This window comes from Phocoena sinus, chromosome 13 (assembly GCF_008692025.1).
Source record: "Phocoena sinus isolate mPhoSin1 chromosome 13, mPhoSin1.pri, whole genome shotgun sequence".
NCBI lineage: Eukaryota > Metazoa > Chordata > Mammalia > Artiodactyla > Phocoenidae > Phocoena > Phocoena sinus.
Window position 1 is genome coordinate 18,863,424 of NC_045775.1, and position 27,884 is coordinate 18,891,307.

Consider the following 27,884-nt stretch of genomic DNA (forward strand, 5'->3'; position numbering starts at 1 on the left):
AAGAATTAGTTAAAGCTATAATGTTAAGACCTTGTACTTGAACCTGTGGCTGACAAGTTTCAAAAGGTTTTAAGGAGGGACACAGTCATATTTCACTTAAAATAAGACAGTCAATTGTGAAGAAAAGGCCAAGCCTGCAACGGGGAGATCAGTTAGAATATCTGGCACAGATAAGAATGCTATCTGGCACCTGATCTAGAACAGTGGCCTCAGGAAGAGAGGAGAAGGGATGAACTGGAGAAGCAATGAAGTGTTTAAAGCAGGTAGAACTCAGGGACTCTTTAGACATAAGAGATCATGGAGAAAAAGGAAGCAAAGAGACGACTCCCAAAATGATACTCTGTGAGACTGGGTGAAGCGTGGTTTCACCAGCTAAATAAAGTGAACACAGAAGGAAATTTCATAAATCAAGTTTTGATTACAACTTCCTCAAATATAGAAATTCTACAAACAGCGGCTTCCCTGGTGGCGCAGTGGTTAAGAATCCGCCTGCCAATGCAGGGGACACGGGTTCGATCCCTGGTCCGCGAAGATCCCACATGCCACGGAGCAACTAAGCCCGTGCGCCACGACTACTGAGCCTGCGCTCTAGAGCCCATGCTCCGCAACAAGAGAAGCCACCGCAATGAGAAGCCCGCGCACCGCAATGAAGCGTAGCTCCCGCTCTCCACAACTAGAGAAAGCCCGCGAACAGCAATGAAGACCCAATGCAGCCAAAAATAAATAAATTTTAAAAAATAAATAAATTCTACAAACAAGTATAACACTTTTACTTCCCCAATTTTAAATTATTACAAGTAATGTTAAACCAAATTAAGCCATATCTTGCAAAGAAACTACTGACTTAAGATATGCAGTAGCTAGGACCCCTATTTTATTAGGAGAGAATTTTTTTCCCCAAGATTTAATTTTTTTTTAGGCAAAATATACTTTAATATATCTGAAAAAACAGTTAACAATAATTTCTACCATAACTTTAAAAAAAGATTTCCTTGACTCCTTTTTGTTCTAATCTTCATTCTGCTTGATTAATTTGTAATTGCAAACTATTTACTTTGCACTCTAATATGTTTACTGCATCCACTTTTTTAAAATTAATGTTATTGGAGTATCGTTGCTTTACAATGTTGTGCTAGTTTCTACTGTACAGCAAAGTGAATCAGCTATACGTATACATATGTCCCCTCTTTTTTGGATTTCCTTCCCATTTAGGTCACCACAGAGCACTGAATAGAGTTCCCTGAGCTATACAGTAGGTTCTCATTAGTTACCTATTTTATACATAAACAGTGTATATATGTCAATCCCAATCTCCCAATTCATCCCACACCCCTCTCCTGAGATTTTTTAAATGTGGGAGAAATCCTCCAAAAGCATTACCTACAATGCATTTTATAACTGCATAAAAGCATGTGCATTTCCAAAGATAGCTTAAAGAAAAAGCACAGGCTTACAAAAGACAAATAAGGAATAGGATCCCACAGTCACAAAGCCTTTATCAGTTAGATCTAGGTCCAAAACTTACAGATCATCTATCTAGAACCTCTAGCTAGTCATCATGTACTCTGTGAATACAACAGAATGCCACATAACAAATGCTCAATAATCACAGGTATAATCCTGAAATAAAACCAAAAAAATAAATCAAATAATGTGAGGGGCAGGGAGGGCAAATCCCCTTAGGGAAGCTGAAGGTACTGGTATTACAGAATATTCTTCACCTGGTACATGGGATTTAGCCACCCATGCATGCAGGTACTACATTATAACATGTATGTACATAGGTTACATCTGATTGACTGTGGTAACATCTGAATATGGTAGCATAATTTGTTGGAATCAATAAGCTTCTTTTTAAAACTTTTATATATGCTTTATTTAGGAATTTTTAATGCAGAATATTACATTATCTTTGCCCAACTATATCTGGATTGTTCAGATGACTTTTTTTTTTTTTTTTTTTTTTTGCGGTACGCGGGCCTCTCACTGTTGTGGTCTCTCCCGTTGCGGAGCACAGGCTCGGCGGCCATGGCTCACGGGCCCAGCCGCTCCGCGGCATGTGGGATCTTCCCAGACCGGGGCACGAACCCGTGTCCCCTGCATCGGCAGGCGGATTCTCAACCCCTGCGCCACCAGGGAAGCCCTCAGATGACTTTTAAAAAATTTATTTATATATATGTTTGCATGTGTATATATATTTCAGATTATTTTCCATTATAGGTTATTACAATATATTGAATACAGTTCCCTGTATTATATAGTAAATCCTTGTTGCTTATCTATTTTATGTATAGTAGTTTGTATGTTAATCCCATACTCCTAATTTATCCCTCCCCACTCCCTTTCCCCTTTGGTAGCCATAAGTTTGTTTTCTGTCTGTGAGTCTGTTTCTGTTTAGTATATAGATTCATTTGTATTATTTTTTTAGATTCCACATATAAGTGATATAATATTTGTCTTTCTCTGCCCGACTTACTTCATTTAGTATGATATTCTCTTGGTCCATCCGTAGGACCATTAAGCTTTTAAAGCCTACCATTTCATATGTGTTATGTTTATATCAATTCTCTCTGGCCTATTGTAGAATAATTACTTCACGCTTAACAATTCTAATCTATATTTGCAGAGAAATAATAACAATTGAAAATCTGAAAAATACAACAGATACATTTGATTTTTTTTTAAAAAATCAACATTTTTACATTATGTAATCATGAAAGTTACTATTTACTAAGTGCTTACTGTCAATGCAGTACACTTCATTAACTATCTGTCTTGTTCAATAGTCATTGAGAATCTAAAATATTTCAGGTTCTGTACAAGGAGCTTCACACACAGGAGCTTGTAGACTAGTCTAACAGGTGCCAGTCAATGCTAGGTACCTTTGATAATACCAATAATCCTCACAATACCCCTGAAGGACGGAGATACTGTACTCATTTCACACTTGAAGAAACTGAACGATTAAATTACTTGCCAAAATTTAGTAAGTGATGAAGCCAGGATGCAATCCTAAACCTGTCTAATTCTAAAGCCCATGAACTTCCCATGGACTTTATCTGCCTTTTCCTCTCTTAAATGGGGATAATAATTAATGCTGAGTGGGTCACAGGTTCCTGCAAGCAACAGATCAACTTACTCTTGCTACATTTCTAATGGAAAAGAAACACAAGCCAGAGACGCCCTCCAACACTTAGGTCTACAAGCAATCACATACATAAATTAGGGAGTGCTAATTATTTCTTACCTCTTGGTATAACCCTCTGACAGGAGGAAAAGGATAATCAGCATCTCCCCAGTTACAGGGCTGATGTCTGTTTCAGGCATGTGTGATTGAAGTCAGCATCCAATGAACACCTCTCTCTACTCCTTAAAGGGGGTAACATGTAATGATTGGCAGTTTGCAGTTATCATATAATTTGAACACTGTGCTAATTATCAATGGTTTTAGAATATTTATGTGGAGATTTTCCTGCTCATAAGGGGAGAACTGACATTGTTACCTTTTTAGAAACCAAGAAAATGTGTGTGGTAGAAAGCAGGCATAAGGCAAAGACCACTGCTTCAATTTAATATAATCCAAATGCAATTTGGAGAATGTGGTAAATATATTCATACTAAGGCAGAGAAAAGTAGAAATGCTTGAATAGGAGTAGGAAATCCTTCTTCTACAAAGGGTCAGTAAGACCCAGAAGGAAAAAAAATTGTAGCCATTATAAATAAAAAGTAGTTCAATTAAGGTTGGATTTGTTTAGAAGCACAGAATTATAAGGAAACAATTACAGTAACTATTTAGTCTAAAACCCTCAATTTTCAAGATGGGAAAACTAAAAGACTTCTATGAGCTCATATAGCTAGTCAGTAGCAAAACTGGTCCTAGAAACCACATTTCTTATGTCCAATGCTTTGTTTTTAAGTTTCCCAACTTGCCTGATTATATCACCTGGGACATTTTCTAGTTCTACAGATTCCCAGGCCCATCACCGGGAGATTGTGACTCAGTAAATGGGTCATTACATTAATTAGGGCATGAACCTCCTAAAATGGTCTTCCTGCCTTCCACAGAGCTAGTTTTTTCCACAACATCCACTGATGCCCTTCTACTTAAATTCCCCCACTGATTACAAGTTAAAGCCCAAACTTCTTAGTATGAAATATGGCACCCTTCAAAATCCCACCCCAATCTACTTTACCACACGCATCTCTAGACACTTCCCCTAGATTCAGATGTCCTAAGTACACCAACCTTTCTCCTTGAAGCAGAGAGGCATTTTTCACTCCTCTATTCCTTTGTAAAGAGCTGTTCCCTCTGCCACGTTCACCATACTTTCTTCTCATTCTTCAACTCCCAACTCAAATGTCACCTCTCCTTCGGAAGACTTATGTCCTCTCAGGTAGTTAGTCACTATCTCCTAGGTATGCCCATAACACTGTTCATCCCACAATAACTTCACTTATACTGTATCCCAATTTCACGTGTTTGCCTGTTTCACTTGTTCTGGACACAGACCATTTTTATTTACCTCTATGCCTAGTGCCTAAACCAGATCTACTTGCTAAACAAATGAACTGGGTAAATGAATAAGATGGTTGAGATATGGGGAAAAAAAAAAAAAAGAAAGCGAGGGAGGCATGGAGAAAGGTAGTAATGAACTGAATATGTATGTAGAAAAGAAACTGGTAAGAAAGCAGAGCAGGCTCCAAACTACTTCCTTGAAACCCTGCAGGCATCAGAGCTGTGGATTTTAATAAATTTATTTATTTATTTACTTTTGGCTGTGTTGGGTCTTCGTTTCTGTGCAAGGGCTTTCTCTAGTTGCGGCGAGCGGGGGCCACTCTTCATCGCGGTGCGCGGGCCTCTCACTGTCGTGGCCTCTCCTGTTGCGGGGCACAGGCTCCAGACGCGCAGGCTCAGTAGTTGTGCCTCACGGGCCCAGTTGCTCTGCGGCATGTGGGATCCTCCCAGACCAGGGCTCGAACCCGTGTCCCCTGCATTGGCAGGCAGACTCTCAACCACTGCGCCACCAGGGAAGCCCAGAGCTGTGGATTTTAAACCAAATTGTTCCTTGCAACATGGGCCTTCTGTAACTTATTTTTTTTCTTGTAAGTACACTTTTAGAGATAAAGGTTTATTTCCCATTGAATTCTAAAGGCTTTTTATTGGGATGAGGAGAAAGGCTTGGGTTTTTCAATTATACTTTGAATTATGTTGGTTGAATGCTGATTAGTGTAAATAATTTGACTTAAGATCTGACATTCAAATGCAAGATAATCAAGTTCCTGAAGGCATATCTTATAAAACTTTCTCCAGTGCCTCCTCCACTTCATGTGCTACATACATAAAAGGCAACTCTCCAAACTTGCTGATTAGTTTGGAAAAATGTTCTTTCCCCATCTGATTCCCAAGGAGATCAAGGTCAGTTCCACGAGAGAATGATTAAAGCAAAATACCTACTTCTTTATAGTTCTTGCAGTAATATGAAACTTACAGAGTACATATATTCTCCATACCTGTTCGCCATCTATCTATTCATTCATTTTTTCTTTCATCCACATATTTATTCATCAAACATGAACAGACACAGAAGTCACGACTAAGCCATTAGTTTTGGCAATCTGTTGTGAGTACAGTTCCAGTATGGTGAGCTGGCTGTAAAAGTCAAGTTGAAGTAGATTAGGCAATAAACGGGAGGTGAAATGTAGGTGACTCAAGAAGTATGTTGCTAAGGGAAGGGGAAAAACGGGTGGGAGGAGAGATAAGAGGCTTTAGGAAAGAGGAAAGATCATAAGGGTTTACTTTTTAGATGGGAGAACAAAACTACTTTTAGAGGAAGAGGGAGAGATTTAATTTTGAAAAGGGAAAAGGAAAGGAGGTTACCTAACAGAAAGAAGTCTGGGTCCAGAGAAAGTAGAAGTTGACAGCTCTAGAGTATAAAGTTAGACTCTGGGACAGAATAAAAGACAGGAAAAGTGGTAAAGATGAATATACATAAGTTTGGAAACGGAGGAAAAAGAAGCTGAGAAAATGAGAAAGTAAAGCTTTTCTTTGCAACCCTTCTTTCTCTCTTTTCTTCGGGCCCAGACAAGAGTTCAAAGGGACAATAGTCCCAGGGCCCCAGGTGCCTAAACACAAATTCCTCTCCTCTACAGGCTAAAAAAAGAGAGGGTCACATGCAAATCAGTTCCCATGAATCAACCAGACATGTGCATTTCAACTTAGCTCATGCCTTATACATCAAAACATTTGTTAAAGGAATGAATATGGGGAAAAAATTTCTAGGCAGAGGTAAAATAGTACATGCAAAAGCAGAGGGAAGAGTGTGGTCTGGGAAAATAGGCAGCAGCTTATTCATATGAAATACTGAAGAGCTAACAACAATGCAAGGAACTGTAAGAATAGCTGTAAAAATAAGTATTGCATCAATACTTAGCTAATACGAACTACAGAAATGATGCCTGAAAGTATAGTCTTAATGCCTAGCTAAAACAAATGTAAATCAGCACAACCTTTCTGGAAAGGAATTTGGAAACATATTTATAGGCTGCCTTATTACAAAAAGAATTAAAGCCCCCACAAAAATACAAAACACATTTAAGTAAAAAGTAGATTACTAAATGAAGTAATATAGAAAATAAATGATCACTGTACTTCAAACTTTTGCATATGTTTGAGATTTTTCATAATAAAAGTTGAAAAAGAAAACTAGCTTTTGACCTTCATGCATCTGACTTGACCACTGGCTCTCCTCCTTCACTGCTGTCCCCTACAATCACCGGAGTAATTCCCTGACTGCTTTAACACCTAGCTCACTATCTACTCTCCAGCATTACTCCCAAAAAATTCTTGGTGATGTCAATATCCACACAGATGATCCTGCCCATATCTTGGCCTCTAAGTCTTTGACCTCCTTTGTTCCAAAAATCTTACCCTCCATCTGATCTTAGCCATCTACTCCCAGGTCACAACCTAGGCCTTGTTATTACCAATAACTGTACTCTTCTGTAATCCATTTCAAGTCTGCCATGCCCCTTTCACCAGCACCATCTCAACAGCCCCATCTCTCCAGTTCCCTAACTCCAACAATTCTTTAACCCTACCTGGACCTACAAACTGTTGGTCTTATCAACTTTTCACTGTCCCTCAATCTTCCTTATATCCTCACACCCTTCCTGATGTCCTAATGTCCCTCCTTACCCAAATTAAATATCACAGTCCACCATTGTAAGGAGTTAGTTGTATACACCCTCAACTCCACTCTCCTCTCTCCCTACATACTACAGATCTGGCAAAATCTCAGCCTTTTCTAAGTCCAACTCTCTAGTTATTCCATGACTATATAAATGAAGTTGCTGACTGGTCTCACTTTAGATTCCTGAGCACTAACTCAAGTGGACCCTACGTCCTGCCTGACAAGTCCACATTTCCCTAGTCCATTTGCTTTCCCACTTGCTTAGATGACTATTTCACACTTTGCTCTTCCAGTTTCCCAGACTTGTAACACGTTACAAATACTTTTTATCCAGTTTGTTGTTGTACCAACTTTATTATACCTTTTTGTCAATCTTTTCCTTTATGACTACTGAGTATGCTATCATGCTAAGAAAGGCCTGTCTCACATCAGAAAATTGCCCAAATTTTCTTCTAGTACCTGTATATTTTTCCAAATTTATATATTTGATCTATCTGGATTTTTATTTTAGAGTAGAAAGACAAATATGAGTCCAAATTATTTTCTCCACTCTTGCACTAGTGATGTCTGTCACTTTTTCTGAGACCATTTATGAAATAATTTGCTTTTCCTAATTGATCTAAAATGCATCTCTTTTCTGATACACTAAGTTTACTCACAGCCTATATTTCTGTTCTGAGGGTCTTCCTGTGTACTCCTATCTCAGGGCTCTAATTACCATAGTGTTCAAATATGCAAATCCCTCTCTACTCACTATCCTATTTTTTCATAATTTTTGAGGCTATTCTCAGATGTGTATTTTTGCATCCTTCAGTAGATCCCTCCTCTTATCTCCTTTATTTCTAGGTACTTTATGGTTATAGTAAAAATAACATACTAACTTTATATATTTTTGGTATACAAGAAACATTCATTTTGGTAAATTTATATTGCAATTTATATGAATACGTATATGAATACGTCTGGTTCATTTGCCTGCTTGGTCCATGGCTGTTTGTCTCATGACAAAAACATCAGCCAAATTCCAACAGGTGAGCATACTACAATATACCTAACCAGTACCCCTCTAAACTGTCAAAGTCATCAGAAACAAGTAAAGTTTGAGTAACAGTCACAGCCAAGAGGAGCCTAAGGAGCCATGATAATTAAATGTACTATGGTATGGGATCCTGGAACACAAAAAGGACATTAGGTAAAAACTAAAGAAAAGTAAAGCATGGACTTTAGTTAATAATAATGTACCAATATTGGTTAATTGTAACAAATGTACTGTACTAATTTATCAATAATGAGTAGAAGGGTATATGGGAAACTCTGTACTATCTGCTCAATTTTTCTGTAAATCTTAAACTGTCCAAAAAGAAAAGTGTATCCATTTTTTAAAGAAGGCAAATACCACAGAAGTAGAAGGTTTAAGGTAAAATATGTGCCTTTAACTTTGGCAACAGTCATCCAAAACAAAATACCCAACTTGGCCCATTTGTAAGAACTTATCTTAAGAAAATAATCCAAAGGAGGAAAATAGAATGCAAAGATGCATACCACAGTGTCATCAACAGTAGAAAAAAAATACAAATAAGGTAATTTATCTAACAAAGGAACAAGAAAATAAAGTTATACTAACTTAGAATAATATGCGTCTATTTACAAATGATAATTTCAAGGCCACAGTAGATAGCTAACATTTATGATACAATGTGTTTCTAAAAAATACAAAATTCTAGAATAGGATACAAATATTCAAAATTGTCAGCACATGTCAAGGATTAGAAGAAAACCTCTTGAGGGAAATGTATAATAAATGTTTATTATACATACACTAAATAATAATATTCATAACAGTTTTATTTATAATAGCAAAAAACTTGAAACAACCTAAACATCTGAGAACAGGTGTATGGTTAATAAATCATAGCTACTACTAGACAAAAACATCACAGCCATTAAAACTTATGAAAATTATGAAACAACACAGAAAAAAAATTCTTCCATGTAACATGTAGACAAAAATCTACACTATGATTACAACTACGTAAAAATTACATATGGGTGTGTGTGCGTGTGTATAAACAGTTCAAACTCTAGCACCTACCTCCTCTTCCTGGAGGTTGGTGAGTGGGGCTGAAAATTCCCACTCTCTAATCCTCTAGGTCTCTCTGGTTGCCCAGCCTTATGCTGAGGCTATCTAGGGATGCCCCACTCAGTCACCTCATTAACATAAGCTCATGTATGATGGAAAGCAGATTTCTTATCACTCAGGGAATTCCAAAGGTTTTAGGAGCTCTGTGCCAGGAATCAGGGACAAAGACCAAATATATTGGTATTACACTACATCATCTTTTTTTTTTTTTTTTTTGCGGTACGTGGGCCTCTCACCACTGCGGCCTCTCCCGCTGCGGAGCACAGGCTCCGGACGCGCAGGCCCAGTGGCCATGGCCCATGGGCGCAGCCGCTCCGCAGCATGTGGAATCCTCCCGGACCGGGGCACGAACCCACGTCCCCCGCACCAACAGGTGGACCTTCAACCACTGCACCACCAGGGAAGCCCTACACTACATCATCTTTTAACCCTATAGCCAATATCAATCACCCAGAGCCTCTCCCTCGTCAATTTCTTAGTCTATTTTAAATAATATTAAGTAATAAGTCTGTTTTACCAAAAACATTTAACTGAAATTACCAACCTCATCTCAAATGCAACCATGCTACATCCAGTGCTAAAACAGGAAAAGTATACTCCACACACACCATACTGCAGAGGCCTAAAGAGACTGAATCCAAACTGATGCCACACCAGAGCAGGGCCCACATGGGAGAGCTTCTACCGGTTACCGGTTCCAATCTCCACCAAAACACAAACAGAACAAGAGAGTAAAGGAAAGAAAAACTAGTGGCCAATGGATAGAAAAGCATTCATCCATTTTCTTACTCTGGCAAGCCAATTAACTCTTTTTTTAAAATATCAATACATTTCAAGTAAAGCATGCAATCACTGCAGCAAAAATAACACTCTTAAATAGAACATCCCAATCATTCAAGAAAGTGAATATGAAGTAATAAATATGCAATGAGGACTTTAAAGGCAAACTCCAAGTTCTGACAGGGACAAAAATTACCAGGGAAGAATAAAATAGAGATATTCTAACATGGAATGAGTCACACTTTAAAAAAAAGTGTATCCAGAAAACATCTATCACTGAACAGCAACACCTAACCAAAGTAAGGTCTCACTTTCCCCAAATACTTCAAATCACAAATTTACAAATTCTCTTCACCCACCTGAATTCTTTAATTTTGAGGGGTCATGGACTTTTTTTTTTTTTTAAAGAAATTCGGCAAACCCAGTTTCTCTCGGAAAAAAACACAAATGCACAAAATGTGGCATACAATTTCAAAGGTTTCAGGCTTCCAAAGCCAATCTGTGGACTTTCAGAGATTCATGTAGTCCATAGTTAAGACCCTTAATTAAATGTACACTAATACCCATTTAAAAAAATTATTACAGTGGGATAGAGTGGAAAAGAATCTGTCCAATTATGTAGTCCATTCATTCTCAAACTATTCTAACCATGGCCCACCTAAGTGGAACAAGAGATCCAACCTAGCCACTTGCTCCTATTTTCCAGTAGAAAAATAACTCCATGATGAAGAAATTATAGCAATGAAACAGTTACACAAGAGCAAAATGGTCAACAAAAATAAATCTAACAAAAGTCTTTAATTACAGTTAATTCAAGATTAGCAGAAACAGGAACCAAATCAAACTCAAGACAATCCAATGATGCAATGAAAATAGGATCCATCAGTGTGGGCGTGCATAGTAGGAATTTTTCAATTCAATTCAGTGCTGCCAAAGTTTTGTAGAGTTAACAGATTTCTTAGAAGAAAACTAAGAAACCTCAGGAAGCTCTAGAAATTGGCTAGTTTTAGTTTATGAACACTAAATTTCAGTAATCCTTAATAACTCAGATTATATGTAGCCTATAGGAATACATAAAAATCAAAGGCTATGTAAACGGAACAACAACAGCCCCCAAGAATTGAGGAAATGACTTGCATTTTACTTTCATTCATCAGAAAAAAGCCTTCTGACCTAGCATATGTCTTGAACTTATCTGGGAAGCAGCAATAGAATCCAATAATTTTCAACCACTGTGATTCTGTGATTCTGCTCACCAATAGTATAAAATCTAATCTCCTACTAAATTGGATCCCTCATACCTTGCTGGTGAGAATGTAAAATGATTTAGCTGCTTTCAAAAACAATTTGGCAGTTCCTCAAAATGTTAAACATAGGTTACCATAAAACTCAGCAATTCCACCCCTAGGTATGAACTCAGGAGAAATAAAAACATAAACCTATGTCCATACAAAAAATTGTACACGAATGCTCACAGCAGCATTATTTATAATAGCCAAAAGTGGAAACAACCCAAATGTCCATCAACTGATGAATGGATAAACAAATGTGGTATACCCACACAATGGAACCTTTGGCCATAAAAAGGAACTAATTACTGACACGTGCTACAACATGGATGCACTTTAAAAACACTACGGTAAGTGGAAGACGCTAGTCACAAAAGACCACGTATTCTATGTTCTCATTTATATGAGGTGTCCAGAATAGGCAAATTCATAGAGACAGAAAGTAGATTAGTGGTTCCCTAGAGCTTGGGTATTGGAGGGAAATGGAGAGAGGCTGCTAATAGGTATAGGGGGTTCTTTTCGATGATGAAAATGTTCTAAAATTTGTGATGATCCTTGTGCAATTCTGTGACTCTAATAAAAACCATAGAGCTGTAAACTTAAAAAGGGTGAATTTTATGGTTTATGAATTATATCTCAATAAATCTGATTTTTTTTTTTAAATCTAATCTTCACATGGCATACAAGGTATTTTCCACTTTTCTACTTTTCCACTCTTCGAATACCTTCCCCTTCCACCTCTGCCCCATCTTATTCCTATTCCCTCACTCTCTGAATCTGTGTAACTACCTACCTTCTCAGTGACACTTCTACTTACAAAAGCTTTCTTTGCCACATTCCCGTTTTATCTTGTATATATCTCCATTAAACTACATACCAACTAGTAATGTAACCTTTGTTTTCATTCCTGCCCACCTCTATTAGACTGTGAGTTCCTGTGAATGTCTCTTCATCTTCATATACCTAGTGCTCAGCAGTCAGCCACATGGTAGGTACTAAAATATCCTTTAATAAACACAAATGCTTTGACTCAGAGATCAGCATCCTTTCAATTGCACTGAGGACAAGCAAGTTGACAGTCTGGAACTTGAACTTTGAAAGCAGATCAACCAATTGAGCTCTAATCCCAGGGTAGTTACTTCTTAGTTTAGTAGACTTCCACATGACATAGCTTCAATTTCCTAACCTATAAATGTGGATAATGCTAGGCTTTTTTAAGGCTCAGCTATCATGTCTGTAAAGCAACTGGCACACACAAGGCGATCATAAATGATGGCTATTACTACTATTATTGCAATATGATTTTCAACTATAATACAGTCAGTCCCCTACATATGAACCTTCAAGTTGCAAACTTTCAGATATGAACATGTGTTCGCATGTCCAATCACGTTAGTTCACATGCCGGGTGTACACTGTCACGTGCGTGCATCCTCTACAAGTGGTTGTGCTTTTGTGTACTCTACTGTACAGTACTGTATAGAGTTCACTAGTACAGTATCTTTATTTCAAGCCCAGCATGTCCGGAAGAAAGCGTAAAAGCAGCATTGACGTAGCTGGTACTGCTAAGAAGCACCAAGCGATACCGAGGGAAACAGAAGTGAAAATAATTGAGAGTGGAGCGACAAGAGGAAGAAGAAGTGACTGAAGAACCGAAGAGATTCATGACACAGGAAGTGGCAAGGGGATTTTCTTTATTTGAGGAGGCACCGTTAGTTTTTGATGCACAGGACCTGAACGTAGAATCATACATGAAGGTTGCAGCAGCAGTTCAGAATGCGATACAGTGCTACCGTGTCATCTATGACGAGAAAAAAAGAGCTATACTACCCAAACATCACTGGATCGTTTTTTTCAAGAGGGTAGACAGAACTGAATCCAGCAAGGAACCAGAACCTGTGCCATCAACGTCAGGCATGGGTGAAATTGCAACTTGCCCTCCTTCTCCTATTGCTGATGATCCTTCAGCTCTATCATCTCCCACCTCCTCTCCCTCCTCCAGTCAGTAACTCTCCTTGCCTGTTCACTTGATGCCAGCCCCTGTATGCCAGCTGTTGTATTGTACTACTGTATTTGTCAAGGTACTGTACTGTAATATTAAACATGTTTCTTTATTTTTTATGTATTATTTGTGTGAAAAGTATTATAAACCTATTACAGTACAGTACTATATAGCCAATTGTGTTAGTCTGGTACCTAGGCTAATTTTGTTGGACTTAGGAACATACTGGACTTACGAACACGCTCTCAGAACGGAGTTCATTCGTATGTGGGGGATCTACTGTAGTTGGCTTGATTTCACTGAACTGGTATAACAAACCACAGTTGTACCAATTACTAATAAAAAGGACATGTTTTTCTTACAAATATTGATTATATTTGAGTAAAAGGTGACCACTATTTCTACCGAGAGGCTTAGGGCCCCAAATACACAAAGCATGTTGAGACTCAAAAGCTTCAAAAAGAGAATTGTTCTATACAAACTTAGTTCTTAGTTCTAGTTCTTCAACTTAGCATCTTCAGTTTAAGATGTCTGAATATAAATTGTAACTTTGGACTTTTATAAGTGTTAAGTTTAGCCCACAAAGAATCAACCAATAAACGGGGCAAAAAAAGAACTGCAATGGTAAACTAATACTGAAGTAGCTAGTGCTCCAATTATATCAAAGATTTAAATTAAACCAATTTTAGAAGAATTAGTCAACAACTCTGAACAAGACAATTCACCCACATGAAGGGGGAAAAAACATCTAAGAATAGCTTGTGACTCAGCCTGCATTGCTGTAAGGGGAGGGCTGGGGGTGCTGGCTATTTGGTCTATTCTCTTCTGTCTCATATCAGGACTAAATATTAAAGCAAAACTATTTACTTGACTGAGAAGTACAGAGGGAAAAAATTCAGGTAGATTCTTCACCTTCAAGTAAAATATCACCTCTCTGAAATAAAGATAACTTTCTAAGTTTTGAAGCCATGCAAGAAAACAAAGGAAATAGTAAAGATTCATTTATATAAGTATTTTAAACTTCTGTTGAAAACAAAATTAAAAGATATACAATTGGAAAAAAATCCCAACAAATATGACAGCCATTATTTTTAATATACAGAGAACTACTAAAATAATGAAAATAAATAGACAATTTTCCAAAGAGGAAATAAAACTGGCTAATAAATGTCAACATCACTAATAATCAAGAAAATACAAATGAAGTTCTCTTTTGTTTCTCCTTATAAACTTATTAAAAAAAACACAACAATAGACACTAGACAGTAGTCAGGGCTAGCAAACGTGAGAAGAGATGAGTACTACAGACATACTCATGGGGGTGCAAACTGCTAGAGCTCTTCAGAAGGCAGTGTGAAAATATACAGCAAGAATCCTAACAACGTTCTTATCCTGTAAGTCAATAATTTCACTTCTGGAAATCTGTCATAAGCAAATAATAATAAATGTGGGAAAGACTTTACTTACAATGATATTCACTGCAGTTATTATTAGTTACTACACAAAAAAATTGGAAATAATATGAGCATCCAATAATGGGAGGACACACTGAGCCAAGTATTATGGTGCCACTTAAATTCATAATGATATGTAAATTATATCTCAATAACCTACTTTTTAATAAACAATTTCAGCTAGACCATATAATAACCTGGAAACTGGTTATACTCTTATAAGTTATGATATACTATAAATGTGTATTTATCATTATTAAAAATAACAGCGGCTAACGATCACTGAATACTTACCAAATACCAGGCCTGACACTCAGGTCTTTACTTGTTGTCACTGTTATCTCATTATCATTGATATCCTCATTATCAGGGCCATCCTAGAAGTCTGAGGCCCAGGACCACTCACCCACTGTGAGGCTAGCCCAAGATAAATCACACTTTAAAGGAGGTCTCACTGTAAACATTTTCATAGGCCCCTTGAGAATATTAAAAAAAAATAGTTTGAAGTTAAATTTTAATTATTTCAGAAAAGAAAGGTACAGTACCCCTGACTCACCCCCCTCCCTGCAACCACAGCCCAGAGTAGCCCCAGCTGACCTAACCAAAAGACAGGTCTGATTATTATTGTTACATTTATTGAAAAGTCATTATGAGATGGTCACACTAAACATACATTATCTCTTCATCCTCATAACAACTCTAGGGATAAATATTATTAGGAAATCTCCACCTTTTAAAGAAAAGAAAACTGAGGTTTAGTGAGACTGTTACACTCACAAAGCTAATGAAAGGCTAAGTTGGAACTAAAACCCCAGACAGCACAAGCCATGTTCCTAACTACAGTGTTGTATTGTAAAACATGTACAAAAATATATATGCAAAAACAAAGAGAAAAGAGAGGGTGGATGGGAGACACCAAAATATGGTTGTCATTGGTTGTTGGACTTGGAATAACTTTTTTCTCCTACTTTTTCTGCCTCTATTTTACAAAGTTTCTTCAATCAGCATGCATTATTTTCATAATGAAAAAAAGTTTCAGTTACATTATGAGACATAAAGAGGAAAGGAATTTGAAAAAATATCAAATTAAATGACAAATAAATTACATTGTTAATATATAAAGTGCTCATTTGTTATTCTTCTAGATCAGCGGTCAGTATACCTCAAGATTAGGCTAGTGGAACAAGAGAATGTCCCTTAGTCTCTTATCAAAGCTAGAAGAACAGAAACGTAATGAACCCTGGAGAAAAAAGGAGTTGAGATCTTATCCAGTGTGCTGACAGCCAGGGAAAGGTGTGCAGGAACCCAAGTCTCCACGGACAAAAGCTGCATGGTTCCTTCTCTTCCCAAGCCCAAGGCTTCTACTTCCGGCAAAGGCTGCCAGTGGGCCTACCCCACCAAGTCACCAAACTTCCCTGGGCATTTCAAGATCTTACCAAGTTTACACCAGGACCCTCCAACTTCCCCTGTCCCCTCACACTGAAAAAAGGGGGAAGTCAGAAGAGAAACTGAACACTGTTTCATAGCAGAAGAAATCTAGAAGGAAGATTTAAATATTCTGAACACTAGACCAGGTATGCTGGGTGAAAGAATAACTTATTTCATCAGGCTTTCCCAGAGGCAAGGTTGATAATCCTCAAAATCACTCTAAATAACTTGCGGTTTCCTGAATGGGGAATTTCCACATCTGTTTTCACTCGGTTTTAGTCTCTGGGCCCTCCCTCTCTCCCTCTTTCCCCACGGGCCTTCAAAGCGCAGTTCCAAGGTTACTTCCTCAACGTAAGTTTCTCTATTTTACATATTGGGAAGGTTGATTTCCTTCTTGATATCACCAACATCATCATGAGCACCTTTAATTCAAATCAACAAATCTTTACGGAGTCATCAGAGGTATAGCACCTGTATAAGATGTGTAAGCACAGGGAATACACAAGAGGAATAAGACCAAAACTGAGTATTGCAATGTTAGTGCTATAGGTATAAAGAAAAGAGAGAAGATGGGCACCTAACTTTGCCTTAAGACTAGAAAGTTGTTAGATGAGTAATCCCAGAGGAAATGAATCCTAAACTGAGTAATGAAGAACTAAACAATAGGTATCACGCAGTAGGTAGGAAAACAGATTTTTAGGAATTGGGAACAGAAATGGTCAAGGACACAGAAGAAAAAACTGTCTGAAAATTTAAAACATAATGTCAGAGGACTTTGTAAATGGAGCTAATAATAGCACCTACATCACAGGGGTGTTGTAAAAATTAAATGAGTTAATAAATATAATGAATTAGAATAGTGCTACACATGGGGATTACTACATAAATGTTAGCTATTATCATTATCATTGATAAGAATCAATTTACAAAACTAAGAAACAAACTTGGAAAAAAATTTACACCTATAAGCAAGAGTTAATATTCTTAATATATAAAGAATTCTTAGAAATAACCAAGAGATGAACATGCCAATGAAGTGAGAAAAAGACAAATATTTCTCAAAGAAAAAAAAATTTAAGTATAATATTATTAATATTATTAATATTCAGAGAAAGAAAAATTAAAACAAGGGTTTTTATCAAATTATTAGATTAAAGAAAAAAAAGCCAGTGTTTCTGAGGATGTGGGGAATAGGACTGATTACATCTGGTAAGAGAACACTTTGGTACTGACAAGTTTTTCTAGAAGACAACTTGGCAATACATTTACATGGGCCTTAGAAAGTGTCCATACCTTTTGATCCAATACCACTGCAACTACTAGAAATTTATTCTAAGGAAATAATCATAGATGTAAACAGATATGGTTACAAGGATGTTAACTGTGGCACAATTTAAAATAACAACAACAAAAAAACTATAAACTACCTTAGTGTTAGAGAACCAATATGAGACAATGATATGAGCACAGTATATAGAGTCAGACTAAGTTCATAACCTATGGCTGCCACTTATTGGCTATGGGATCTTGGGAAAATTACTAAACCGGTCCTTGCTCAATTTTCTCAGCTGTAAAATAAATAATAAAAGAACAGCTCTTATAGAGAGTCTAAAGACTAAATGAGCAAAAATATGTAAAGTGTCTCAAAAGTATTGATAACCAGGATACAGTAAATGCACAATATATACTAGACGTTATTAACATACCGTAGTAGCAAGCCAATAAAAATTATATTGTAGATAAATATATAATAAAGTAGAACCATGGCTTTTGATAAATGCTAGTAAGCTAAAAAGCAGATTATATAAGCAGAGTATATAATTCCATTTTTCCCAAAGAAAAATTTCTAGAAGGAGATCTACTAAAATATTAACACTGAACATTTCTCCAGGTAATATGAATTAGGGACTATTATTTTCTTCTTTCAACTTCCCTGTAGCTTTCCAGTTTTACACAAGGAACATGATATTACTCATCACAATAAAAATGGTACAAACAAAAAGTCTATAGAATTTTAAAACAAGCACAACATAGCACTTTTAGAAAAAACCAAATTAAGGTATCTATTCTAAACTATTTGATAAATCTCTGCTCTAGGCTCATGTTGTGCCTGAGGTTTTTTGTTTTTTGTTTTCTGGCTTAAGTTACTAGAAAATAGAAATATTAAGAGATCTGCTGGGTCCAAACCAAACAGTAAATGATAAACATTTCTGTTAAATACAATGACCTGAAATACTATTAAATTTACTCATAAAATGTGTACAATAATCCTTCCCCAATCTTGAATTCCTTAATAATTTTGAATGAGGCCAATTTACTTCTCTCGATTTACCCTCACCCACCTACCCACACATTCCCTAGCCTCATTTCCTACCTTACTTTTCTCCATGGCACTTAACAAATTCTAACTCCTAGACATTTTGTCTCTGCTTCCCCCCCCCCCCTTTTTTTTTTTTTTTTTTTGCGGTACGCGGGCCTCTCTCTGTTGTGGCTTCTCCCGTTGCGGAGCACAGGCTCCAGACGCACAGGCTCAGCTGCTATGGCTCACAGGCCCAGCCGCTCCGTGGCATGTGGGATCTTCCCAGACTGGGGCACGAACCTGTGTCCCCTGCATCGGCAGGCGGACTCTCAACCACTGCGCCACCAGGGAAGCCCTGCTCCCCCTTCTTGAATACAAGTAGCACAAGGGCCAAGGTTTTTGTGTATTTTTTTCACTGTTTATATTCTCAGTGGTTGGGCCAGTTCCTGGCATGTAAACACTCATTATTTGCTAAAAGAATTAATTCAATACCAAGAATTACAAGTGATTTCTATTGGGTCTAACTTTTTAAAGAGGAAAGACAGTGTTTGAGAAAAAAGAAAAGAAAGTTAAAGCAGGTGGCAGGAAAGGTGGGAAGAGGGGCTTTTTTTTCATTGAAGCCCCTGGAAAGACAAAGATGGGGTAAAGTCAACTTAATGAGGAAAGCAATAGCAAAGATGGATTTAAGAGAGAACTGCTGCATGTACTTTTTCAAAATGGGATTACCACCAGGTTATGAAGACTATAAAACCCAGGTATTGGAAAGTAGTGTTCAGAAAGTTTTGGGTTATCTGTCTCTAACCTAAATGGCTCTTTCCATCTCCATCATCCAAGTGACTTAGCTTTCTAGGATCCAGTGGAACCCCGGATCCTGGAGGTAGGAGCTAGTATGCTGGAAGAAGGCGGCAAAAACTCCAATCAGAATCATGGAATGAAGACCAGACACCAGAAGAAAGGAGAGGTGGTGAGGGAAAGCCTTCCAATACAGGTTGTCTAAGCATTTCACTGGAACTTTAGCAGAGAGAAAGCCTAAAATGTTTCTCGTGAGGTGAACAGAGTAAGGGAAATTAAATCTCAAGTCTTAACCATGACTTCTCCTCCACAATTCCGGTTTTTAGGGCTTACCACAAAGTCAGAGAATGAATGCTACACAAGTGTTCCCAGCCTGCATCATTCTCAGCAAACTTCATTAATCCTGAAGTTCTCACTTATATTCACCAAAAAGTATCTCATACTTACTAAAATTAAAGTCACCTAATGTTACATAAATTGAGAAACTATTAACTTGACCTACTTAATTCTTATATTTAAGCAGTCATTCTTTTTTTTTTTTTAACATCTTTATTGGGGTATAATTGCTTTACAATGGTGTGTTAGTTTCTGCTTTATAAAAAGCAGTCATTCTTAAGTGTGAAGGAGGAGGGGTGAGGGGGTGAAGAAAGTGTCCAAATACATATTTTAAGCAAAAATAAAATGATAAAGCAACAGTTATCAGTGTCCTCCTAACTGTCGGAGCAAACCCTGCTGGGTCCTTATCTGTGTGGGCTCTGCAGTTTCACACTGCCACCGTCCTTGATCATTCATTCCCATTACCAACCTCACACTAGCCAAGCACTCCTCACACTGAAAAGTAGAAGCTATTTAAGCATATGGATTCAAAAACTTGGAAGTAATAATCCAAAGCTGTTGTTTCTTTTGCAGATATACAACATTTTCTTTCAGGCTATGTTTCCCCATCTCCTCACCGCCCCAAATTAAGGGGACTAAAAGGGCAGATTCTTTGTTGGGAGATGGGATTGTAGCTAAATTCTACTCTATTTTCCAGCCTTCTTTTAGGAATGGTAAGATTAAAAATTAAGGGCTAGGGCTTCCCTGGTGGCGCAATGGTTGAGAGTCTGCCTGCCGATGCAGGGGACACGGGTTCGTGCCCTGGTCCAGGAAGATCCCACATGCCGCGGAGCGGCTGGGCCCGTGAGCCATGGCCGCTGAGCCTGCGCGTCCGGAGCCTGTGCTCCGCAACGGGAGAGGCCACAACAGTAAGAGGCCCGCGTACTGCAAAAAAAAAAAAAAAAAAAAAATTAAGTGCTAATCATCATCAAAAAATCTACAAACAATAAATGCTGGTGAGGGTGTGGAGAAAAGGGAACCATCTTGCACTGTTGGTGGGAATGTAAATTGATACAGCCACTATGGAGAACAGTATGGAGATTCCTTAAAAGACTAAAAATAGAACTACCATACGACCCAGGAATCCCACTACTGGGCATATACCCTGAGAAAACCATAATTCAAAAAGAGTCATGTACCACAATGTTCACTGCAGCTCTATTTACAATAGCCAGGACATGGAAGCAACCTAAGTGTCTATCCACAGATGAATGGATAAAGATGTGGCACATATACACAATGGAATATTACTCAGCCATAAAAAGAAATGAAATTGAGCTATTTGTAATGAGGTGGATGGACCTAAAGTCTGTCATACAGAGTGAAGTCAGTCAGAAAGAGAAAAATAAATACCCTATGCTAACACAAATATATGGAATCTAAAAAAAACAAACAAAAAAATGGTTCTGAAGAACCTAGGGGCAGAACAGGAATAAAGATGCAGACATAGAGAATGGACCTGAGGACACGGGGAAGGGTAAGCTAGGACAAAGTGAGAGAGTGGCATGGACATATACACACTATATACACTACCAAATGTAAAACAGATAGCTAGTGGGAAGCAGCCACATAGCACAGGGAGATCAGCTCAGTGCTTTGTGACCACCTAGGGGGTTAGGATAGGGAGGGTGGGAGGGAGACGCAAGAGGGAGGAGATATGGGGATATATGTATATGTATAGCTGATTCACTTTGTTATAAAGCAGAAACTAACACACCATTGTAAAGCAATTATACTCCAATAAAGATGTTAAAAAAAAATTAAGGCCTAAAAGGCTAATTTCTTTTCCAGTTACTAGGTTAAAAAATTTTTTTTAATAAATAAAAAATAAAAAGGAGACTAAGTTTAGCTTTGAAATTTCTCGACATAAGTTGGAATAATAACAGGTAACATTTATTAAGCACTTATACTGAGCAGAAGTCACTGTGCTAAGCACTTTATATTATATACAACAGCACTATGAGTTGGTAATGTTACTTCCCCCATTTTACAGATAAGGAAACAGAAGCTTAGAAAATTAAAATAAGTTCCTCAAGGTTGCTATTTAGTGTTGGAGCTGGGAGCAGGAGGCTTAACTTGAAAGCCTGTACTCTTATCTACCACAGTTAAGATAAAAATAAATAAAATTTTCATTGAAACACATAACATGAATATGTATTAGTGAAGAAAAGGATCTAGAAAACATGAAACTGTTGCTTAAGTAAAACAAGTTAAATGTCTGCCATCTGGTATTAGATCCCTAAATGTCTACCATAATCACTGCTAAACAGCTTCACAAATAAATAAATCATTCAGTGTCCTGATATAGCTGTGAAATTAATTTTTAAGTGAATCTCTCAAAATAATACATTTGCAAATGAAATATGCTGCCCTCTTAGAGTTGTAAAAATACATTATCTCTTGATGTATTCATTGCCCTACTTCTATTTCTGCTCAGTTTCCTCCCCCCTCCCCCACTTCCTCTCTGCCTTCAGATCCTTTAAGGCCCGCTCAGTTCCTCCTTCTCAGCAATACCTATATGCACACTCTTACTCAATAGGACTCTAACATTAGTCGCTGTGCTCTGTAGTTAAAGGATGACAAAAAGTCAGGAATTAACTCAAGTAAAAGATACAGCGTTTCTGATGCATCTTCATCCTTAGAACTATTCTTTTACAGAACTAATCCTAAACATGATTTTTCTACTTCATACTTGGAATCCACCTTTAACAATTAACACACAAAAAAATCTGCCTTTTTTAAGCTTTTCTTCATAAATAGTTATTCCATACATTTTTCCATAAATAAGGTATTGAAAAGATCAGAATATAAAAAAGAAAAACAAGAAAATGCACTGTTGTAATAAAATACCCCATTTTGAGAAATGTAATTAGTTTATTTTGAATCATTCCTGGAACTTGTTAATATAAATGCTTTACAAGTAAATATAGTATATAAAAGTGCTAGTTACTTATCGATGGAATAATATGTACTTTCATTCATCTACTCAACAAATATTTATTGAATGCCCAAATAACCTTTTGTTTTTAATTTCTGAACCAAGATGAGTGTACCAGATAAGGGAACAGGTGCTGAAGTTAGAAGGATCCTGGTTTGCAACCTGGCTCCTGTACTTACTAGCTCAGTGACCTAGAGCAGCTCAGTTAACCTAGAGTAGTCAGTTAACCTTCAGGTTAACATTTCATTTATCTATTTGATGGGAGGGAAAGAACTACTCATAGGGTCTTTGTGAGCTTCAAATGATTATATAGCACAGCACAGGGCCTGGCAGGCAGTAAGTGCTCAGTAAATGACAAGAATGGTAAATACATTTTAATACCGAGGAAAGTAGCTGAAAAGGGAGATGGCCAATAACGGTCTTTTTGTCTTACTAGAAAGAAATTTGTGAAACTGTATTAAAGATACAATAAAATAAAAATCTTAGGGTTATGTAAGAAAATTTCCACTTTAAAAAAGAGATATGATAAGTATATAGAGTGAAAAAACTAAAAAATAAAGATAAGGAAGAAAGAAAGAAATGGGTAAAGAAGATCTTGAAAGCTGCTGCGTTTGGGTGACGGATGTATAGAGGTTCCTTTTACTATTCTGATTCTGTGAAAATACAAAAATTTTTAAAACCATAATTCCAATCCCAGCACATGCCTAACACATTTCCTCATATTCAGGAGAGATCAGGATTTTATCCTTGAGATGTGCTGAACTAACAATAGTACCTCCCTGCTCAATAATTCAGTACAGGTCAAGTTTTCTCAGACAATTCTACATTTCGTTATAAAGGTAAACAAAAGGAACAATTACATGCATTAAAGTATAAAATGCAACCTTTTCTGAGGCTCATTAACACTACACTAAAACAGCAGCCACGCACATTTTTTCCATGTCCTCTAAAAAAAACACAAAATTCTGTTTGTCCTTAAACGAAGCTTTTAAAAACAACTTGCACCTTACATACTTTTGAAATAATAAAGGATATATGTCAATCATATCTCAGAAAGCTGGGGGGAATAAAGAAATTACAAGAAAATCGTAGGCACAGCCAAAGAAACTTAGCACATCAGAACTGCTACTATCTTTAAATTTTGAGGGACGTCATTATTAATTTATGTAAAGGTTCTACTTTATGTTTCTAGATTGCGTTTAGGTTTTACCACTGATTAACAACATAGCAAACAAGCACAGGGAGAGAGGCAATTAATTTTCTTAAGAGGCTTAAGAGGCTTTAACCTACAGAGTCTAGGCTACCTAAATTAAGCAGACTGGGACAACATAAAATTTCAAGGCACACCTTGCCTATTTCTGGTTAAGCAAGTAAACACTAGTAAAAACAAACTAGAGCATTTAGTAAAGCAAACATTTTTGTGTTAACCTTAATTCCTATCACAAAGCGGTTGGCTCCATCAAAAATACTCCTAATTCCTAAACAATACAAGTTTCAAATGAAGCATACTTGCCCTCAGCAATCATTCGACGATAAAGCACAGGATTAATAAATCCCAATACAGCATCTTTCTACAAAATGCAAAGCCATCTGCAGTTTCAGCCTCGGTTTACCCATTCACCATGCATATGCAGGCGTCTTTTAAAAAAAATTATAAAAGCAATAAACTTTACTCTGGTCCAAGAGATTACATCTCTCCGTGCTTCCTGTACACCCTGGGAAGTCAATAACACTAAAGTCAAACTGTAACATTTCCCAACTTTGGTTTAAGGTGAGCGGTGGACGCCGAGCATCCGCCCACTGGCCTCTCGTGACTCGGGCTACTTTGACGCACCAGGATGCGGCTCACCTGACATTCCGCACCAACCCTTACCAGGAAGGAAAACCAACTCCGTGAAAATAAAATGGGGCTCCGAGGAAGCATGCGGGTGCCCCTCAGGGCTGTCTCTCTTCTGCCCGCACCCCGAAAGCAAGGGGGCCACGCCGCCCTCGGCCCGCCGCGGCGTCCGCACCTGCCAGAAGAGGCCGCGGCCAGGGGCCGGAGCTCGGCCGTGGAGAAGAGGTAGCCCGGCCCCGGCCCCTCGTCGTCCGCCCTGGCCCCGCCGCGGGGGCAGGAACCCGGCGCCAGAGGTTTCCGCCCGGCGCCGCCAAGCCCGCCAGGGGCCTAGCTCGGGGGCCGCCCGGGCTCCCGAGGGCCCGTCCGTGTCGTGCGGGGCGCCCAGCCCGGCCCGCGAGCCTCCCCGCGGCTGACGCGGCGGCGTCCGCACCTGCCCCGCGCCCTGCGGAGGCCCGGCAGCAGCTTCACCCACCTGGCGCGCCACCGCGCCTCCCGCACGTCACAGCGCGGCCCCGCGCCCCTCGGCACCAGCGGCGCGGGCGCGGGCGGACGCCGGGAGACCCTGCCCAGCAGCCGCCGCCGCCGCGGCCGCTTCGTAGTCAGGCTGCCGCCAACGAACCTGTTGCGCAGCCTGTCACGGCCGCTCGGGCTCCGCGGCGCCGCCTCAGCCCCACAACAACATGGCGGCCGCGGCCTCCGCAGGAAGCCGGGGGGCGGGGTGGGAGGCGACGGTCCGGGCGGCTGACTGCCTGCCCGCTGCCGGGCACCGACTCCCCCACCCTCGGGAACCCGAAATTGGCCCGGGCGCGGCTCCTCACCCCCAGAGCCCCAGGGCAGCGGACCCCGCGGGCCTGGTCCTAGTGCTCCGCTCTCCCCTCGGGGAAGCCCCGAAGCCCGGACGCGGCAGTCCTTCCTGGAGGGGCGCCTACCTACCTGGCTCCTCCTCCGCGAGGTGACATGTTGAGGCTGGGTGGTGCTTTTCCCGCCACCGCAGACCCCACAGTTTTGGAAAAGGGCCAAACGGTGTATGGTGCGTGCCTGCTGCACCTCCCGTGGCGCTCTCCCTGGAGCCTTCTCACTCACTACAGTATCTTCGCCGACCTGGGAGCTCGATTCCCCTGGAATGGGGGGTGGGGCGGGAGGAGGTTGTTCCCACCCTTGCTCATGGGTGTGTTACAGGCCTTTCCCTCAGGTAGCGCAGAAGGACTCACTGTACCCAACGGTCGTCCATGCAGCGTTCCTCACCCTCCTCCATCACAAACAAAAAAAGCCAAGAGAGGGGCCTTCTAACCCTCATCCACGCGCAGAGCAACTGCCCCGTATACTCTGGCCGAGCAGTAAGAAATTAGTCACCTCTCCGTGAACTCCACCATATGAGGGTCTGCGGATGCTGGACGTTCTTCCCCGCCCGATAGCTGCCTGACAGGTGAAGCTCAAATTGTGTCTCTTTTTTCTCCCCTTTCAGCTCCTAGTTTCTTCGCAAAAGACTAGATAACACAAGTCACCGCCATTTATGGAGGTTTTGCCCGTGACACAGCGCTCCTACAAGAGAAAGCCTTTTTGTTAGTTGGGGTTAGAGGAGTCGGCGTTTCCTCTGGGCATAACAGAGTAGGGGTCCGAGACCCAAGAGTTCTGTTGGCTTTCAGAGGCAGGGGCGGGGCTGGTCCCATGTGCAAAACTCATATCCCCATGACTTGTTGGAAAAGGAGAAATCTGTGCAGATCAGATGATCCCATGGCTTGCTTTCATTCTACCTGTTGGGACATGTGAAGGTAGCAAGGCTGGCTTGAGAGGCATGACTCCAAAGCCCAGGCCTATCTGAACTAGTCAACCAAGTCATGTGAGGAACTTAGCACACATCAGTGATGATAAACAGGCTTTTCCTGCTCTCACACTCAGTGTTTTTCCTAACTCTTGGGTTTGGACCTGACCAAGACCTAACAGGTCCTGAGCTTCAGTGACACAGAGAGACCTGACTCCTTTGCATTAGCCTAGGAAGTCCTTTATCTACTAGAGACCAGTCAGTCTATCCCTTATCTGCTGGGGGCTAATCAGTCTGCAAACAAACCACCCAAGCTAGAGGTAGCACTCTTGAGCACATGGTCTCATTCCCTTGACAGACATCACCAGTTAATTGTGATTCCTTTCAGAGCCCCTACTTCAGTCCAGGCCTCTGAATCCTTCTCAACATAGTGCTCCAGAGAGTTGGCTTGTAAGGTGAAACCTGTTTTGTTTTTTTTTGCGGTACGCGGGCCTCTCACTGTTGTGGCCTCTCCTGTTGCGGAGCACAGGCTCCGGACGCATAGGCTCAGAAGCCGTGGCTCATGGGCCCAGCCGCTCCGCGCCATGTGGGATCTTCCCAGACCGGGGCACGAACCCATGTCCCCTGCATCGGCAGGCAGACTCTCAACCACTGTGCCACCAGAGAAGCCTGAAACCTGTTTTTAATTCCCGATAGGCAGATTGTTAGCCAGTCTCCATTTCCCTCCCATCATTTGATCAATGTCATTTGTGTTTCTGGGTTCTGGACCGGACCTGATACAATTCACCCTGAGTCCTTTCTTTCTGAAGGAGGAGCCAAATCCTTGTCAAGACAGAAATGAACTTTATAGAAAGGAATGGTTATAAAGAAGTAAAAAACATTTAAAAAGTCTTCGTAAAATAGACCAAAAAGCTAAGAACCTCTGATGGAAATTGAGGTGCTGAATACAACTGGGAGCCTATAGTACCCCAAACACTAAAACAATTATATCCCAGGGTTCCATTCAGAGCTCTGAGGCCAGTTTGTCCATCCTATCCCTTCAGCATTGATGATTCACCTAGGTGGTACCTCCACCATCCCAGTTCTTTGACTTCCTCTTCTCTCCATAGGGCACACACTGTATCTATAATTTCTCTCCTTAGTATTTCCCAAATCCCACCATCTCTTTTTTTCATCTCCAGCACCAACTGGAAATCAGATACCTGGAGGAACTAAGTAGTACCTAAGGCATATAGATGTACCTGCCAAGTCTAAAGAAGTTTAGGAATTATTGTAGGGTGAAAAGTTAGGTAGGGGGCTAGGTATGTTGCATTTCTCTTCCCCAAGTTCTGCCACAATTTAGGATAGATTCAAGGCGTGTTCCTGGTAACCTAGCTTTTACCATGGGAGCATTTAATCTCAATCTGTTTTCCTTCCTTGCACTGATCCTCCCTCCCAACCATATATATCCTATGTTCTAGCAATCTCTGTTTCTGTTAGTTTTCAAAGATTCTGTCCTTCACCGCATTCCTACCCAGTCAACCCACATAAAAATTCATAGTAATGGAAAGAGGCTAGAGTAGCGTACAGAAGCAATTCCAGACTCTAAGCATCTCATA

General features: G+C 39.6%; 1 protein-coding gene across 10 annotated transcripts in view; it reads right to left on the minus strand.

Moving 5' to 3' along the window:
* The window catches only part of ITSN2 (intersectin 2), a 173,313-nt gene extending 147,670 nt beyond the window's left edge, over window positions 1-25,643 (minus strand). For 4 of the 10 annotated variants that reach the window (XM_032652403.1, XM_032652402.1, XM_032652404.1 and 1 more), the window contains exon 1: window positions 24,997-25,214. The gene's annotated coding sequence lies outside the window, so the exon portion shown is untranslated. Of the gene's footprint in view, window positions 1-24,536; window positions 24,623-24,699; window positions 24,957-24,996; window positions 25,228-25,342; window positions 25,424-25,457 lie in introns of those variants that run through there. The other 6 variants (XM_032652396.1, XM_032652398.1, XM_032652397.1 and 3 more) reach the window with 6 other exon arrangements.
* Window positions 25,644-27,884: the final 2,241 nt, after the last annotated feature.